This window comes from Puma concolor, chromosome A1, assembly GCF_028749965.1.
Source record: "Puma concolor isolate L17-30 chromosome A1, mPumCon1.1.hap2, whole genome shotgun sequence".
Lineage (NCBI taxonomy): Eukaryota > Metazoa > Chordata > Mammalia > Carnivora > Felidae > Puma > Puma concolor.
Genome location: NC_141667.1, coordinates 61,375,693 through 61,394,816, shown reverse-complemented (window position 1 = coordinate 61,394,816; position 19,124 = coordinate 61,375,693). Strand labels below are relative to the sequence as shown.

The 19,124-nt window shown below is 46.4% G+C and overlaps 1 protein-coding gene across 1 annotated transcript in view; it reads right to left on the bottom strand.

Annotated features, from left to right (window-relative positions):
* The window catches only part of KCNIP1 (potassium voltage-gated channel interacting protein 1), a 345,603-nt gene that overhangs the window by 322,786 nt on the left and 3,693 nt on the right, over window positions 1–19,124 (bottom strand). The gene's annotated exons all lie outside the window — the stretch shown is intronic.

Below are 19,124 nucleotides of genomic sequence, written 5' to 3'. Positions count from 1 at the left end.
ATAAGTGGAGGATGCCATCGTCTCTACTGTTACTACTCCAAGAAGTTTCCCTAGAGCGGTGGTTCTCAAAGTACAGTCCCTGATCCAGCAACATCAGCATTCTGGGGAGACTTGGGAGAAATGCACGTTCTCAGGTCCCGGCTCCAGCCCAAGGGAGTGTGGTGGAGTGGGGTGGGGTGGCGGATGGAGGAGGGGGACAGCATTCTGTATGTTAACAATGGCTGAAGGGGCTTCTGTGGTACCCCCAAGCGTGAGAACCACTGGTGTAGAGAAGCAGTGCCCTGTCACCGGGCTTTTCGGAATGGATGCATGACTGTTTGACAGTGCAGTTCCTGAGCTGGATGTGAAGTTAGGCTGGCATCTCTGAAGTTCCTTCTGGAGCTGTGATTCTAGACGCAGCCCCAGGGTATAAATCTTGTCTCTGCCTCTGCCAGATTTCTTCTCTCAGATTCACAGTTGTTTCATCTTGAAAAAGTGACTCCTCCTTTTGGGTGGTTGGGAGGGCTGAATGAAGGTTTGGCACATGGTAGGTGGCCAGAACGGAAGCAATTATTAATTACCATAATAAGAAATAAATACTCAGAAGCTCCCAGAAGCAATTATACCAAAGATAATGTTAGCTAGCATTTATTGGTGCTTATGTATTACATGCTGGGCACTGTGCTAAGCAGTTTGCCTTGTAGAAATTCAGCAAGGTACTACTCAGCCTACCTCAGAGAGGAGAGAACAGCACAGGACAGTGGTTAAGTATGTGAACTTGTGATGTGGACTGCCTGGCTTCAAATACCCAACCCTGCCATTCACTAGCTGGGTGACCTTGGACAAATACCTCAATTTCCTCATTTGCAAAATAGGAACTAATAATATCTCCCTTTTAGGATTGTTGGTATTAAATTAGTTATTCTACAAGCTTCTTAGACTAGTGACTGGCATATGGCAAGTGCTCTATAAGATACTATGAAAAACTGAAGCTCTAAGATGTCTTTGGCCAAGGTCATTCATATAGCAGGTGAGGAGCTAGGAATCAAGCCCTGGGCTGTGTGTGTCATTCCAGAGAGGACTGTCAACCACAGTACTTGAGCAGACGCAGCTGAAAGGCTGAGGGCCCTAGTCCCCCAAAGCCCCAGGGACCAGGTAAGGACTAGTGCTACGTCCCTGGAACCCAGTGGTGCTCTCATACCACTGGTCAGGTATGTGAGGGGAGAGCATCTGTAATCTGCATGAACATCTCTTACTTCTAACCAGAGAGCCCTGATATACCCCATATACCCTCCAGGCTCTTATCTGGGGACATTCCTTCCAAGGGGACTGCACCATTCCCCAGAGGTTCTCCCTTCTGGGGTCAGGGAAGTCTCAAGTCCTCCGAGTCTTTTAAGAAAGCCTCAGAGGTGACATTGTACTATGGTAATGGTACTAATGGGAAGACATTACCATTGGAGGAAATTAGACAAAGCATACAATGGGATGTCTCTGTATTATGTCTTCTAACGGTATGGGAATCTGCAAGTATCTCAAAAATTTAAGTTTGATATAAATAATAATAAGAAAAAGTCCCCACCATAAGTCTCGCTTAAAGGGACTCCTTCACACATGGTTTTCATGCATCTGCATTTGGGGCTAAGATACATAGAAACTCAAACAGCCCCTGCGAGGGGAAAGGCCATGTACCTCTAGAAAAATGCCCAGCCCCCAGTGCCCCATGCATCATTAATGGTGACCTTCATTGGCTTGGGACACATGCCCTCCTCCTGTCGATAAGACTGGATTATATCTGCCTGCTGCTCACAGAACTCCATGTACAGGATGAGCGTGAAATAGTGGGCATTTGAGCATGATAAGTTAGACACTGAGGAAAAATGTTTTTTGGGATAATAGCTGCCTAGGAGCAGAAAGCCCTCATCAGTTCTTAATAAATCACTGCTAATGAGCATCTTGTGTTTCCACCGTTTTTTGCTTTTCATCTCACGGGCCAGTGACTCACACCTGGAGAGGTGCACCTGGCTTGCTCCTCTATGCCCCTCCCCTGGGAATCAGCCCATGTGGTAGGGATCAGAGACAGGGGATGGGGAGGCCAGAGATCAATCAGACCCACTGCCTGCCTTCAAGGAGCTTTTCCATCCTTGCCAGTCTTCCCCACCATTACCAAGGTCTTCCTTTTTCACAGTGAAGAAAAAGGAAGGAACCTAACTTACGCAAATTCAAAACAGTGCAATCTCAAATATTGATAAAATCTTTCTGTGAATTATTGAAATGATTCCAGACCCACTCCATCAACAATGTATCCAGAATTTCTCCTAATTTTAAAGCTCGTTTTTCAAGTGAGTGGATTGTAAACTGCAGTCATTCTATTGCTAATTGACAGTACAGGCTGGTGCGTAAATGTTATCTCCTGTCTTTTGGAGTAGAGTTGCATTTAGGGAATTTTGAATTATATGAAATGTTTGGGAGTATACTGTTTGAACAAAGTGTAACTATCCTGTACCTCACCAGTGGCTGCCTTTTCACATGGAGGGACAAGAGGAAGATCAAAGCAAGATCAGAAAGACAGGGAGAAATTCATCCCAGTGTAGTGTAGTGTTTTTCACAGAGGAGGCTTGCAAGGTCAAAAATGTTCGCAATAATATTAAGATGTTCAGCTGCTTCCTAGATTTCCATGACTCTCCCTTCCCACTCACATAAAACAGATGATCCTCAGCCAACTTCCTTAAAGGATTTGGGAGATGGGGAAGGGATGAATAGGGATGCAAAGCCAACAACTTCCAGCTGATGGGTGGACAGAGTTGCGGATTTATCCAAAGGCTGCATCTTCTCCCTCAGTTGCAGTCTTTAATCTCTTATAATCTCCATCACCCCTTACCAAGCTCCCTCTTTCCTGATACACACAAACTAAAAACAGGGCCTTGCTACCTAGCTTTTACATGTATAGCTCATTTAATCCTAGCAATATTCTTTTTTTTTTTAATTTTTTTTTCAACATTTATTTATTTTTGGGACAGAGAGAGACAGAGCATGAATGGGGGAGGGGCAGAGAGAGAGGGAGACACAGAATCGGAAACAGGCTCCAGGCTCTGAGCCATCAGCCCAGAGCCCGACGCGGGGCTCGAACTCACGGACCGCGAGATCGTGACCTGGCTGAAGTCGGACGCTTAACCGACTGCGCCACCCAGGCGCCCCAATCCTAGCAATATTCTTTAGTTTACTATTGCTATCTTCACATCCTAAATGAGGCAACCGAGGCACAGAGGAGGAATTTAGCCTATCACAGATCAGAAGTTAGCAAAATGCAGAGCTGGGATTCAAACCTGGACAGTATGGCTTCAGACCTTACCCTCAAAGTTCTGTGATTCCTGCCCTGCAGCCTGTGCTCCTTATAACAAACGGAGAATGCCGAGCAGAGCACAGTCAGTACTGGGAATCTGTTGGATGCTTCCATATACCTTCTCACAGAGCCCAGGCTTTCAGCTGGCTCCCTGGAGTCACATCCCTCAAGGGTGAACAGATGTAGGTTGAGTATGTGTCCAAAAAGGCCCTGCAAATCTTCTGATGTGGGCATTACTGAGACAGACAGGGGCCATGCAGTCAGCTACAATCTGTCTGACTCCACCGCCACCAGCCCAGAGCCCATTAAACACTAGATGGGAACCCAGGGACACTGGGGCTACAACAATCCCACGGCTCACTCTATTAAGCAGAATGGGGGGCACCGGGGTGGGTCAGTTGGTTAAGCATCTGACTCTTGGTTTCGGCTCGGGTCATGATCTCACAGTTTCATGGGTTCAAGCCCGGCTTTGGGCTCCATGCTGACAGTGCAGAACCCGCTTGGGATACTCTCCCCCCGACTCCCGCCCTGTCTCTGCATCTCCCCCCACTAGCACAGTCTCTGTCTCTCTCAAAAATAAACAAACTTAAAAAAAAAGCAGAATGGAAGAGAGGCTGGTCTCACATGACTCTCTCAAGACCCCACACTTCTCTCAGTGATCCTTCTTTTCTTTCCCAATTGTTCCCAAACCATTGGCTTAATAGTACACTCAGCCACTCTAGAATTTTTCCAGGAGTTGACAGCATGCTTATTTATACAGAGCTTTGGAGTCCTCTCTTGCTATTAGTAATAAAAATCAGGCCATACCAAGAATCATGTGACTCTTCTTGGTATTTAAGTAATTTTTCCTGTGACTCTATTGACAACTCAAGTAGTCATATTCTTAGAAACCTCTTATACATACGTGTCTTTAAACACTGTTTTATACACCCTCCATTGAAATTCCCTGAGCCACAAGCCAGAACTTCACTGATTTTGAGTAGCCAGAGCTTTCTGAGCTCCTGACCTTGTGTGAGCCTCTTCAGCATCTTGGATCATCACTCCCAGTTCTCAGACCTCACTCCTTGTGGGGAAGACAGGAATAAACCCAAACAGAGGTGGGTGTTGTTTGGCTCTCCATCAGATTATTTCCCCAAGTAGACTCAGCTATCAGTAATTTTTACTCTTTCTCTCGGGCCACGTTCGAAAAGCTTTTTTCTCATTTTTACTTTTTTGGGAGGTAAGTTTCAGCTGAGTGTGACCTTCTCCTTATGGCTCTGAATTATGTGTTTTATTTGTCTTTGGAGAGGGAACCTGTAGGGAAGAAAGCTCACAAAAGTGAGAGTTTGAATCTGGATTGCCCGGGACCTTGGGCAGTTTATTGAATCTTGCTGGGTCTCAATGTTCTCAATTGGAAAACGAGCATAACATAGTTTGTTTTATAGATGGCTCGTGATGATTCGGTGCAGTATTGAATGGGGAGCGCTCAGCACTGTCCCCGGCGCAGAGAAAATGCTCCTCAAATGTTCATTCTCTCTTGGAACAAACATGTCTCTTTCCTCTGATTATACAGGTTCTTCTCTGTTTGAGCCCAGAGAGCTTCCTACTGCCCCCTTTCCTTAGTAGCAAATTCCCACTTCTCTTTCTTGCGAGTACCACTGAGGACCAACTTGCCTCTCTGTCCCTCTCAACCCATTTCTATCTGTACTCCATCTTAAAAATTTCTGCCACAAACAGACTGCCTGTCTTTACGTTGAACTTTCTTGAATCTACTTGCATAAACTTAGCTCCTGAGGAAAAGTGTTACCTGCACACAGAGGCCACATCCCTGACTGGTTGAACCACTCAATGGCCGATGGGCCAGTGTCCACGAAAGCCTACTTCCTGGGAGTACTATCACCGTCGATAACAATAGATCTGGCTGGAATAATCCTCCAAGTGTGAGGCAGGCAAATACTTTGGCCTAGAAATCAGGCTTAATTGGAAACAAAATTGTATTTCCATGCCAACTGCAGGACGCCTATATCCACAGCTAATTTATCAAGGTAATGCCTCATCTCCTGGAAGGCTCCTGGGAGTAGAATGGCTGCATCAGCAAAATTACCAGCTTGTATATGATGAGAAGAACTTTCTTGAAAGCACAACCTGAGCCCTTCAAGTCCCTCATTTGGGGTTTTGTGTACTTCTTGGCTTCCTCCTCTCCTCTGGGCCAGACACTGTGCCAAGACCTGGAGGTACGGATGCCAGTGGGAACCGTACTGCTCTCTGGCTGCCCCAGGCCAGAGGCAAGAAGAAAATCATGCTAGCAAAAGATTTCCGAGCCACAGAACTTCCCTTCGTTATCCGAGGGTTGAGTTGCTCAGGGAGGTAGACAGTATCATGGGTCACATCGTCGTTCAAAATCTGATTTCTATATTTAACACCGGTACTAATAGGTCACGATGCTCGAGGGTGTGTCAGACTCTTCACCCAGCCCTTTGCGCACACTTATTCCATCCTCCAGGCAATCGTAGGGCATAAATACACTATGATATTTGTTACCATCATTTTACCGACAAAGAACCCGAGGCCTAGGAAGTAAGTAGCTCGCTTCAGGTCACTGCTGCCCACTTAGCTTATTTCATAGCAAAGCCTATACCTTGAAGCACATTATAATGCTCCTTCATGTCCCCCCCCCCCCACTTTTAATTTTAAAAATCTCCAACTATAAAAGAGTTGCAAAATTAGTACTAGGAGCATGTACTTAGTTCACAAATTGTTTTCAATATTTTGCCATATTTGCATTCTTTCTCTTTGTTTGTCTGTGTGTGTGTGTGTGTGTGTGTGTGTGTGTGTGTTTCTGAATCATTTGAGAGTAGGTTCAGGGCCAGGGCATAAAGCACAAGTCTGGTTTGGAAACCATGAGGGGACCAGTCTGGCTGGAGAAGAATGTGCTAGTAGACGGGGAGCCATGATCAAAAGTGGGCTGAGGCCAGGGGCTGTGGGAGCCAGGCCTAGAAGTTCAGGGTGTGCTCCAGCGTGGACAGGAAGGCCGTGGTGTAGTGCCAGGGAAGGCACAACTTTCATTGAAGGTCTTGAGAAGAATTGAAAACCTGAAGATGTTTATTCAGCAAATGATTTCTTTATGGTCTGATTAAATATACATGTTTATTGAAGACAACGTAGGTGATACAGATAAGTATCAGGAGGAACTTCAAAAAATAACCCTTAAGTCCAACTAAAACCCATGCCAAGATTTCAGTTTATTTCTTTTCTATTTCCCTTTTCTGTGCACATATCTATTCATAGATTGGAACCTCATTGTACATACAGTTTGGTACCCCCATTTTTTTTTTTACCTAATAGAATTTCTGCTTGTTTTTAAGTAGTCCTCAAAATAATTTTTCAAAGATGTAATATTACTCCATCAGGTAGATGAACCACAATGTTAGTAACCCACTCTTTTTTAAACTGAAGTTTAGATTATCTCCAATTGTTCACTATTAAAATGTAATACCATGCTGAACACTCTTGCGTGATGGTCTCTGTGCACATGTCTGATGATCTGCTTAGAACGGATTTCTAGATGTAGGGCTCCAGGGTCAAAGAGTTGGGTGGACTATCTCTCTGTCTGGTTTGGAGGGGACAGGAGAGGGAGAAATGGGAAGAAATGCAGTTGGCAGGCAGCTGCAGCTAAGACATGAAGAGGGTTTAGACTTCAGGGACGGTGCTGAGGATGGAAAGAGAATGACAGGAGAAAGAAATGACACTGGAAAGAAATGATAATAGGATTTAGTCGGCAAGATAACTTCAGGGTGCAAGACTGGGGACATATTGAGGGAAACAGAGAGAAATCAGGAGACAGAGGTCCGCTTTATTTTTACAAGGGTTGAGTAGAGGCCACAGGAAGAAGGCATTTAAATAGAAGGGTGTATGATCTATCCTCCCTGCCTCCCTCCCTTCCTCTTTCCTTCCTTTCTTCATTCACCCATCTTTTGAGCCCCTACTCTGTACCAGGCCTTGGGGTGAGTGTTGAACATTCTTAAATAACTAAGATATGGCCCCTGTCTCCCATGAGCTCACAGTTCAGCTGGGGAGTCTCCTGCAGGCCTGGAACTTAAGAGACAAGACAGAGCAAGGAAGAGAGATTTGGGAGGCCTTGCTAAAGAAGAAGGCACAAGGTCAAGAGTGCAGGGTCACAGCTAAAGAGACAAGGGCCCTTGCTCTGTCTCAGCCTAAGTCACTGTGTGGACTTGTCGAGCCCATCTGCTGGGTGGCCACACCTCTTCATCCCTGTGTCCCTAGCTATCAGCACCCAGACTCTGCCTCAAGGTACCTAAGTCAAGGGTGTTCCTTGCTCTGGCCTCAGTTTTACCACCTGTACACCAAAGAGGTTGAGGGGTGGAGTGTTAGGAGAGCCTCATGCTGGTCACTTGCCCGAGTGGCCTCATCTTCCCTTCACATGCTGGCCACCACCAGGCTCTCGGCAGCTTGCTGAGGAGGACCTCAGAGTCCAAAGTACAAAGCACAGGCACTGGTTAGTGCTGGGGAGCCACATGCCAGCTTCCGTTCTACATCACAGGGCCCAGTGAGACAGGCTGGCAAGCAGTGGCAGGTCCTGTTTAGTTTCCGGCCTTCAGTTCACCACATTTGCTAAATGTCCTGCCAGAGCCCTTGAAGCTTTGAGATTTGGGGCCCAACTTCCTGCCTCCAGGGTAGAGGTGTCCTTAGGGGAGTCTGACCCAGGCCATAAGAGATGAACATTGAACATTCAGGTGTTAGGCTTCTGAAGCATATAGGGCTCGGGTTTCACTGCCGCCCGTCTATCTTTCACCCGGGGGAGAGTGCTCACTCTTGAATGGGCAGGGCCAGGGGAGGGACTGGACTGAATGAGTTTTGAAGACTGGATGTTAAGCAGTCCATTCATTCTCTGAATGGAATGCTGGCCCTCCTGTCCCAACTGCCTAGAGTAAAACTCTGGCGCTGGCTCTCAGATTCTAGATAGGGAATGGGAAGGCAAAGAGAATGTTGGAGAAGTCTCTGACTCTCTTCTGGCCCACATGGGTGATTTCAGTCAACCAGCCATTTTCTGAGACCCAAGAGGTTTGACTAGGCAACTGATGAGAGGAGACATAACCTCAGTCCTTATAAACAGCAATAACACATAAAAGCAAAAGCAGGTGATCATTTGTGAGCTCTTTATCCGACACAGCATTGCATGAAACACTTATGTGCATGACCTCAATAAACCTGCAAGACTGATATTATTGTGTCCACTTTCCAGCAGAAAGCAAGACTCAAAGAGGTATGGAACTTCCGAAGGTCAAATGGCTTCCAAAGGTAATAGTTGGCTTTAGAGTCCGATGAACCCCCAAAATCATGTTCCCAGAAAATCCTGGATCCCCAAGGGCTAGAGCACTGGGGCGGCGGGAGCCAGCCCTGTCTGTAGCCTCCAGTGGCCTTTGCGGGTGACTGGTCACTTCACATACCCACAGAGGAGCCTCTTAGCCGAATGGAGCAGAGGGCAGACTGGAAAATAAAAATAGTGCCAGTCCTTTCCCTGTGGCAACACTACCCTCTTTCCGTGGGAAGACTAAATCAAAGATTAACTAAATGGCCCATAGCTGCAGTGACAGGAAGGGACAGTTTTCAGGATGGGGGTGCTAAGGAGTCACACAAATGGCTCAAACCCTCATGCCCTATTGCAGGATTACTGGTGGGCTTACCAAATGGTAAGTGTGGATGGACAGACAGACATGGGAAGGTGGAATACAGAACCAGGCTCTTTAACAGGAAGGCAGGGCAGAGCCTCTGGGGAAAAACAAGATTCGGAGGCTTAGATTCAAGGCCAGTTTTGCTGCCCACTTTCTAGGTGGTTTTCTCCTGGGCCTTGGGCTTCTCACCTGCCTTGTCAACCCCTCAGCTTCCACTGAGTCCTGCTATGTGTCAGGCCCTGCCTCAACTGCTGGGAAAGCGGTGATGGCCAGAAGAGTCCCTGCCCTCACGTTCCCACTCTTAGTGGGCAAGCCAGACCAGAAGCAGGTGAATCAATGTGTAATGTCATTGCATGAGCAGTGAATGTTATGCGGAAAAACAAGGTGGTGTCAGAGGACAGAAAGTGCCTGATCTCTGTGTGTGTGTGTGTGTGTGTGTGTGTGTGTGTGTTGGTGGGGGAGATGAGGAAGGAGTGCTGCCCAGGAGGGGATGTACTAGACAGAGCCAGGTGAGCTCCAGTGTCCAGTGGAGGTGACAGGAGCTGTGTGGGTCCAGAGGCTGACAGTGCTGGTGTGACTGGGGTGCAATGCAGGGAGAAGATCAGAAGTGGAGGACGGAAATGCAGAGAGAAGACCAAGCAAAGCCTGTCAGCCCCAGAGAAAAGTCTGCACTTGACCCCAGATGTGTCAAGAAACCACTGGAGGCAGAGTTGTGAGCAAGAGGATAATGGGATCTCTTTTGTATTTTAAAAATATGGGAGCGGATGAATAGCAATGACGAACAGATAAAAGAAATTATGGTATATCCATACATGGAACATTATTCAGCCTGTAAAAGGAATGGAATTCTGATGCTACATGGGTGAACCTTAAAAACATTGTTAAATGAAATAAGCCAGACACAAAAGGACAAATATGCAGTACCTAGAATAGGTTGATTTATACAGAAAGAAAGTGGCATGGTGGTTGCCAGCCCTGGGGGAGGGGGAACTCAGAGTTGGTGTTTAATGAGGACACAGTTTCAGTTTGGGATGCTGAAAGTTCTGGAGATGGATGGCGATGAAGGTTGCACAACAGTGTGAATGTACTTAATGACACTGAATTGTACACCTAAAAATGGTAAAAATGGTAAATGTTATGTTGTGTATATTTACTACAAGAAAAAATATGGGAAAGGGTGCTATGCAGAGAATTGTCTCTGAGCATAGATTACTTTTTTTTCTAGGGTTGCCATAACACGATACTACAGACTGGGTGACTTCATAGAAATTTTTTTCTCATAGTTCTGGAGGCTGGAAGTCCAAGATCAAAGTCCTGACGGGGTTGAGACCTCTCTGGTGAGAACTCTGTCCTTTGCAGAAAACCACTGTGTTCTTGCTGAGTCCTCAGGTGGCCTTTGCTCTATGTATGCTTTTATTTCTTTTTTTTTTTTTCTATTTACACACGTATTTAATGAGGATGATTTTCTAATTCAATACATTTTTTAACTTTTTTTTTTTAATTTACATGCAAGTTAGTTAGCAGATAGTATAATAATGATTTCAGGAGTAGATTTCAGTGATTCATCCCCTACATATAGCACCCAGTGCTCATCCCAGCAAGTGTCCTCCTTAATGCCCCTTGTCTATTTAGCCCATCCCCCCACCCACAACCCCTCCGGCAACCCCCAGTTTATTCTCTGTATTTAAGAGTCTCTTATGTTTTGCCCCCTCCCTGTTTTTATATTATTTTTGCTTCCCTTCCCTTAAGTTCATCTGTTTTGTATCTTAAATTCCACATACGAGTGAAACCATACGATATTTGTCTTTCTCTGACTGATTTCACTTAACATAACACCATCTAGTTCCAGCCACGTTGTTGCAAATGGCAAGATTTTATTCTTTTTGGTTGCCAAGTAATACTCCATTGTGTGTGTGTGTGTGTGTGTGTGTGTGTGTGTGTGTGTGTGTGTATGTGTGTGTGTGCGCGTACCACTGCTTCTTTATCCATTCGTCAGTCGATGGACATTTGGGCTCTTTCCATACTTGGGCTGTTGTCAATAGAGCTGCTATAAAAATTGGGGTGCATGTGCCCCTTCGAAATGGCACACCTGTATCCTTTGGATAAAAACTTAGTAGTGCAATTGTTGGGTCGTAGGGTAGTTCTATTTTAAATTTTTTGAGGAACCTCCATACTGTTTTCCAAAGTGGCTGCACCAGTTTGCATTCCCACCAGCAGTGCAAAAGGGGTCCTCTTTCTCTGCATCCTGGCCAACATCTGTCGTTGCCGGAGTTGTTAGCCGTTCTGACAGCGATATCTCATTGTGGTTTAGATCTGTATTTCCTTGATGGTGAGTGATGTTGAGCATTTTTCATGTGTTTGTTGGCTGTCCGGATGTCTTCTTTGGAAAAATGTCTATTCATGTCTTTTGCTCATTTCTTCACTGGGTTATTTGTTTTTTGCGTGTTGAGTTTGATAAGTTCTTTATAGATTTTGGATACTAACCCTTTATCTGATATGTCATTTTCAAATATCTTCTCCCATTCCATTGGCAGCCTTTTAGTTTTGCTGATTGTTCTTTTCACCATGCTAAAGTTTTTATCTTGATGAGGTCCCAATAGTTCATTTTTGCTTTTGTTTCCCTTGCCTCAGATGTGTTGAGTAAGACGTGTTAAGAAGTTGCTGTGGCCGAGGTCAAAGAGGTTTTTGCCTGCTTTCTCCTCTAGGGTTTTGATGGTTTCCTGCCTTACATTTAAGTCTTTCATCTATTTTGACTTTAATTTTGTGTCTGGTGTAAGAAAGTGGTTCAGGTTCATTCTTCTGCATGTTGCTGTCCAATTTTCCCAACACCATTTGCTAAAGAGACTGTCTTTTTTCCATTGGATATTCTTTCCTGCCTTTTCAAAGGCTAGTTGGCCATATATTTGTGGGTCCATTTCTGGGTTCTCTATTCTGTTCCATTGATCTGTGTGTCTGTTTTTGTGCCAATACCATACTGTCTTGATGATTACAGCTTTGTAATACATCTTGAAGTCTGGAACTTTCTAATACATTTTGAAGTCCGGAATTTTCCTAGTTCTGTACAAATTTTAGGATTGTTTTTTCTAGCTCCGTGAAGAATGCTGGTTTTATTTTGATAGGGGTTGCACTGAATATGTAGACTGCTTTGGGTAATATTGACATTTTAACAATATTTGTTCTTCCAATTCATGAGCATGGAATTTTTCCATTTTTTTGTGTCTTCAATTTGTTTCATGAGCTTTCTATAGTTTTCATTGTATAGGTTCTCACCTCTTTGGTTAGGTTTATTCTTAGGTATTTTATGGGTTTTGGTGTAATTGTAAATGGAATTGATTCCTTGACTTTTCTTTCTGCTGATTCATTATTCGTGTATAGAAATGCAACCAATTTCTGCACATTGATTTTATAACCCTGCAACTTTGCTGTATTCATGGATGAGTTCTAGCATTTTTTTGGTGGAATCTTTTGGGTTTTCCATATAGAGTATCATGTTGTCTGCTAAGAGTGAAAGTTTGACTTCTTCCTTGCCAATTTGGATGCCTTTTGTTTCTTTGTGTTGTCTGATTGCTAAGCCTAAGACTTCCAATACTATGTTGAATAACAGTGGCAAGAGTGGACATCTCTGTGGTGTTCCTGACCTTAGGGGGAAAGGTCTCAGTTTTTCCCCATTGAGGATGATATTAGTGGTGGGTCTTTTGTATGTGGCTTTTATGACCTTGGGGTATGATCCTTCTATCCTTCCTTTCTTGAGGGTTTTTATCAAGAAAGGATGCTGTATTTTTGTCAAATGCTTTCTCTACATCTATTGAGAGGATCATATGATTCTTATTCTTTCTTTTATTAATGTGATGTATCACATTGACCGTTTTGCAGATATTGAACCAACCCTGCATCCCAGGTATAAATCCCACTTGTTTGTGGTAGATAATTCTTTCAGTGTATTGTTGGATCCAGTTGGCTAGTATCTTGTTGAGAATTTTTGCATCCATGTTTGTCAGGGAAATTGGTCTGAAGTTCTCCTTTTTAGTGGGGTCTTTGTCTGGTTTGGAATCAAGGTAATGCTGGCCTCGTAGAATGAGTTTGGAAGTTTTCCTTCCATTTCTATATTTTGGAACAGTTTCAAAAGAATAGGTGTTAACTCTTCCTTAAATGTTTGGTAGAATTCCCCTGGAAAGCCATCTGGCCCTGGACTCTTGTTTTTTGGGAGATTTCTGATTACTAATTCAATTTCTTTACTGGTTATGGGTCTGTTCAAATTTTCTATTTCTTCCTCTTTCAGTTTTAGTAGTTTATGTTTCTAGGAATTTGTCCATTTCTTCTAGATTGCCCAATTTATTGGCATATAATTGCTCAGAATATTCTCTTATTATCGCTTGTATTTCTGCAGTGTTGGTTATAATCTGTCCTCTTTCATTTTGTGTGTGCCTTTCTTCTTAAAGGACACCAGTCCTATCTGATCAGGACCCCACCCTGTGACCTCATTTAATCTTAATTACCTCTTTTAAGGTGTTACCTCCAAGTACAGTTACATTGGGGGTTAGGGCTCCAACAAATAAATTGGGGGAAGTGGCACAGTTCAGTCCACAACAGGGGGTGACAGTGCTGAGAGATTTGACCTAGAGAGTGTTCCTTTAGCACTTCTTGGAATCTTCAGTCACAGTCTTGGCTCTGTGACCTTGGGAAGTGATTCAACCTCTCCCACCCTCTCCTATCCTGGGAACAGTGAGCATAGGTAACTTACAGCTAAGATTGGACTGAAGGTAGGGATCCTCAGAAAGCCCCAGCAAATAAATAACCCTCAAGGGATTATTGCAATTATTATTTTTTACATGATTCCTGTTGAGTGTGGAATGACAGGCTGCTGTTTCTGGGCTTGCAATGATGCATGGGCAGGGTTAACCAGCACAAGGATGCCAGTGCGTCCTGTGGCCCAGCGTGTCTCCTGTTGTCTCAGGCTCCGAATGACAGCTGGTTCCAAGCTGATGTTTGCAGATAGTGAGCAGCAAGCCTGGGCTTGGCTCTGCCTGCCAAGCAAAGATGTTTGAATGATGCCACCCAAACTGGTCCAGGGTTAATCAAAAGATTACGGAAAGAAAATTAGGGCAGGCTAACCCCGGCCTTCCAGACACAAGCATCAGAATCACATCTCTCTCCCTGACTCCTGCCCAGTTCTCTGCCTCTGCTTCCAACCCACCTCCTTCCAGCAAGAAGTGGAAATTGGCCAGACTGGCATTAGAACAGGAAGGCTTGCAGGGTGGTGCTATTTTGTTTTGTTTTGTTTTGTTTTGTTTCCTTCCTGTGCTTGTAGTGTGAGCTGTCTGTCCAGGTCTCCCATAGTTTCTGTTGTTTGCCTGGAAAAGTTGGCCCCCAATGTTGGTTTGCAGTATAGACGGGGGACTAGGGTGTCAGGGGAATTGTCCAGAATTGTGTTGCTTCAGTCAGAACAGAAGTCTTAACACCTTGATTTCTGAAAGAAGTCTTGACCCAACTGGGAAGGCATCAGCTTTGTCTTCATTGTTTTCCTATCCTGGATCTGAGTTTTAGAAATGGAGGGCATGAAATGAGGGGGGCAAAGCCGGAACTTGGAGACAGACAGACTGAATTCCACTTACAACTCTGTCCCATGCTGGGTGTATGACCCAGAGCCTGGCCTTCCCTTTCTGGGGCTCCAAATTTCTCATCTGTAAATGGGCCTAACTGGAGCTCCCGCCTTCACACATTCTGGTGCGTGCAAAGTGCTTAGAGCGGTGTCAGGCCCAGAGCGGGAGCCGTGATGGGAATTTTGATTATTGGTATCGAATCTTAAAACTTTAAAACTGGATGGGAACTTCAAAGTCAGAAACTCCCTCATTTTAGAGATGAAGAAACTGAGGCCCAGAGAAGATAGCCACCTGTTCAGTGAGCAAATGTGAAGATTTGAATTTGAACTCAGGCTTGGCTCCAAAGCTGTTATTCACTGTAGGTCCAAGAACATGGACTGGACATATGGTGGCTTTAACCAGAGACAACCAGGGTTGGCTTTGTGTTCATGGCCTTCCTGCCCTGACCCCAACAGGTGGCAGGCTTTCTTCTGCTTCCAGACTGGGGATCTGTGAGGAATACAGGGAGGGCAGACACTGGTGGTGGTAAACACCTTCCCTCACATCTTTTCCTGGCCTCCCTTCTATCCAGCTGGTCTGGGGAGCCTGTGTTATCTCATCTCTGCTTCCTTTCCTCTCCCCAACCCTCTGCCCTTCCATGGGGTCCTCAGAGCCTGGGTCCTCCTCCCTGCCCTCCTGGTTGTGGTGCAGATAGACACTGAGGGGACACTGGTCAGCTGTGGTGGACAGGCAGTGTGGGCCTGCTGCCGAGGGGCCAATCTCACAGAGCACATGAGAACTGGGATGGAGGAGAGTCAAAGCCTTGGATTTGGTCTGGATTGCACTGATCCAACATGTCATCAAGGTCATTCTGATTGATCGCATCTGTCACACTCCAGCACAGAATTCAGAACAGCAAGATGAGACCAGGCCTCCAAAAGGAACTCCAGCTACATGGCCCGATGCTGTTGGGCAGGGAAAGCTTTCAGTCACTGTGTATTCAACATGCATTGGACACTCAAAAAATGGAAGCCAAACCCAACACATGAGCCTTTGTAGGGCTCATGTCCTCATGGGGCTTGGGTAGGAGACACATAAACCACTAAATGAAAAGGATCATTTCAGCTGTTGACAAGTTTTTGATTACGGAAGTTGTAATCAAGAGTGATGGGGTCAGGGTGAGGGGGTGGCTTTGGAGGAGCAGCACATCTGGAAAAGAGCTGGAAGAGGACTTGACACGTAGCTCGCTCCTTTCAGCAATGCCTCCTTTCTCCTGGCTACCAGTGCAAGGTCTCATAACACGAGAAGAAGACAGGGCAGAACCTGGCCTCTACCAGGCAGCTGCTATATGCTAGGTACTGTGTGTGTCACATGCGCCATCTCGTTCAGTCTTCTGGTAGCATCGTGTGCTAGGAATTACTGGCCCCACTTTCCAGAGGAGGACATAGACTCAAAATGGGAAATACCTCGTCCAAGGCTATCCTGTGAGGCAGTGGCAGGATTTGAACCCAGGGCTGGCTGGCTTCAGAGCCATTCTTTGGCTTTCCCTGCATCTTGCTGCCTTCTTTCCTGGCTACATTACATGACCACCTCCACACTTGGGAATCAACAGCTCTCAAGGATTCTGTGCCTGGAAGATTCTGTAACCCTGTGAGGACTGGGGAAGGTGAAGGTCACACTGGCATGGTAAGTGACCTCCAGGTCTCCAAAGACCAGTTAAGACCTGACTTGATCCACTCCACCCTTGCCTTACTATCATAGCCCACAGTGTCCCTCCCCGCTGCCAGAGGGGCCCATTTCTAGCTACTTTTAATTTGGAACAAACTAGCCACTCCCCCGTGGTCCTGAAATTAATAGGATGTCTGTGCAGCAGTGCCAGGTAAGCAGCCCTGAACAAATTATTCCTGCCTACTGTCAGGGTTATCTGGAAGAGAGGCCTGGTGGCCCTAAAGAGGAACAGCCTGGGCTGGCGGGGGGAGGCCCCACCTTCCTCTGCTATGGGACTTAGGGAACCCCAGAGAGCACATGGCCAGCCAAATGGGTGAGGGAGTGATGGGCATGGCGTAAGGGGGCAAGGATGAGAAGACAGGCAGGCTTGTTCCCCACACTGGCAGGGGCTGACTGTGATTGAAGGGGCAGGCATGGACCAGAACCCCCAGCAACTGAACTCTCTGCCTATGACAAGGCACAAACAGCACTCAGAGGTTCCTGGAAGGAACCCGGGAGTAGAGCTGTCCTAACATGACCCAGTGCTGGCCTGTACTGCCAGGACAGGAGCTAGCTGTGACCTGGGATGGTGGGGACTCTCTCCTGCCCCAGCAAAGGGAAGTGCACACAAGCTGAGCTTCTCATGGGACAGGTGGTATCCTCCTTTTCACAGAGGGCTCTGTAACATCTCACAGGCCCCAAGGTTCCCAGGGTCAGGGCCGTTGCTTTCCCAGAGAATTCTAGTAAACGGTGAGTCTCTTAATTCCAGAGTGTCTGGTGCCTAAAACCCTGTGTATTTCCACACTGACATGACCACTCCTCACACTTGCATGCGAGGAGCGTGGTGGAGAGGGTCCCTCATGGACTTGGAGCCCATTCAACATGGGTGCCCTGGCCCCAGTGTAACTGCCTGAGAGGTGACAGTGATGCTGGAAGAGTGTGTATGTAGATGTCTTGCTGACCTTGGCCTGCAGAGTGTTCTCTTCTCCATAAAGCTTATTTCTTAACCCGGGCCACGCCACATTAAGGAATTTGTCACAAGCCTTTGGAAGACGGGTGGCTTCCTTAAAAGGCCCCAGCTGGTATGACAGTCCTTGGCAAACCCCTCTACAAAATTGGTGGGAAGCTGGGGGCACTCTTTGCCAGTGATAGATCCCCTCTGGGGTGTCTTCTCCAGCTCCGTGGCATGGAGCACCTGGTCTTGGCCCCAGGGGGACCTGGGTTTCAACGCCAACCCTGCCACTTACTTCCAGCTAGGCCATCTGGCTTAATTAAAGGTCAATTTCCTTATGTGCTAAAATGGTGATTGCAATACCTATTCCGAGGGTCAGGACTGGGGCAGAAAAGAGAGGTGCCTAGGGCCCAAAGGTTAAGGAGGGACTCACCCTCAGCTCCCTGCAAGTTCAGGGTCACCATTTGCCCTGCCATCTGCATCATCCTCACTGAATTAGAAAACAACCTTGTGCTGTTGGTACTGTTATTATCTCCAATTAAAAGTGAGGAACCTTGGCTTAGGGAGGCTGTGTACTTCACCCAAGCTCACACAGCTGGTAGATGACAGAGCTGGGACTCAAGCTGGGCCTGCCTGAAGGCAGAGCCAAGTTCAAGGTTAGTTTCTTGAGGGGAAGAGGCAAGAGGAACAGTATGTCTCTGACAGGTCCGAAGCACAGAGAGAAACAACTGACTGCGTGGGAGGGGGGTGTCGGGGCTCCGGGGCATTGTCCTTGAGATAAATCATACAAGGTCAGCCCTCCCACCCCCTCCCCACCCTGCAGCCGTGCGGGTGGCCTGGACAACTAGAAGCTCTCCTGGATTGGATTCTTCCCTCCTGCTGGCTTTGGCTTCACCATCTGTGCCTGGGGTGACGGATGAGTTCCCAAAGTACAGAAGGAGATAGGCTTTTAAACCTCCCCAACCAGAGTGGAGCCTGAACAACTTCTGTTCCCACCCGTGGCTTAACTAGGCATTCAAGCCGGGTGTCTGCTCAAAGAGCAGGGGAGGGCCCGGCTCTGGGAGTCATGCTATTAATATCTAATCTAATAAGCTAATCGGGTGTGGGAAATGTCTCAAAGGTCAGTCTTAGCACAATCACTAGGTGGGGCCTTAGGAAAGCAAGTTCTGGAGAGGGGAATCGAATGTTCTAGAGAGGCCACTCTGAGAGTCTGTGCCAGCGCTGAAGAAACAAGCAGTTAGTGAGATGGAGTCCCTGCCCTGAGGCGCTCACAGTCTTGAGTATCAGCTAATAACTGCAGTCACATCAACAAACATTTCCTGAGTGCTTAATATGCAGAGAGCTTTATATGCACAATCTTGTTTAATCCTATAAGGAGGACATTGTGATTCCATTTTATAGATTAGGTAGCTGAGGCCAGAGAGGTGAAGGACCCTGCAGGAGACTTCCTTGCCAGTGTGCAGGGGGGGGGGGGGGGGGGGGACCCAAGGATGCCCCAGTCTGGCAACCAATTGTCCTTTCCTCTGCATAATTGGTTTACAAACTTTTTTTTTAAAGCAAGAGAAACTCGTTCTTTAAATTTCAAAGAAATTCAGTATGTGAAACAAATCAAAGTAGAGCTGAAGGGGCAGGGATGGGTGTGCCAGATCTTCCCCTGCACAGCCTCCCCTCGTGGGGACAATTAAATGCCCTTCCTGAGATACCGAGAAAGCTCAGGCATGGTTCTGAATGATTTGTCTGGCTGGAGGCTCACCTTCTGGCCACAGATTCAGGTCCTGCAGCTGGACAGAGTACAGAGAGCCTTTACTGAGCGCCTCTGGGACAGGAGCTTGAACGGTGAATTCTAGAAAGCTCCCACTCTAAAATCTTCTGGGGACCCTCAACCAGTGTCTGTG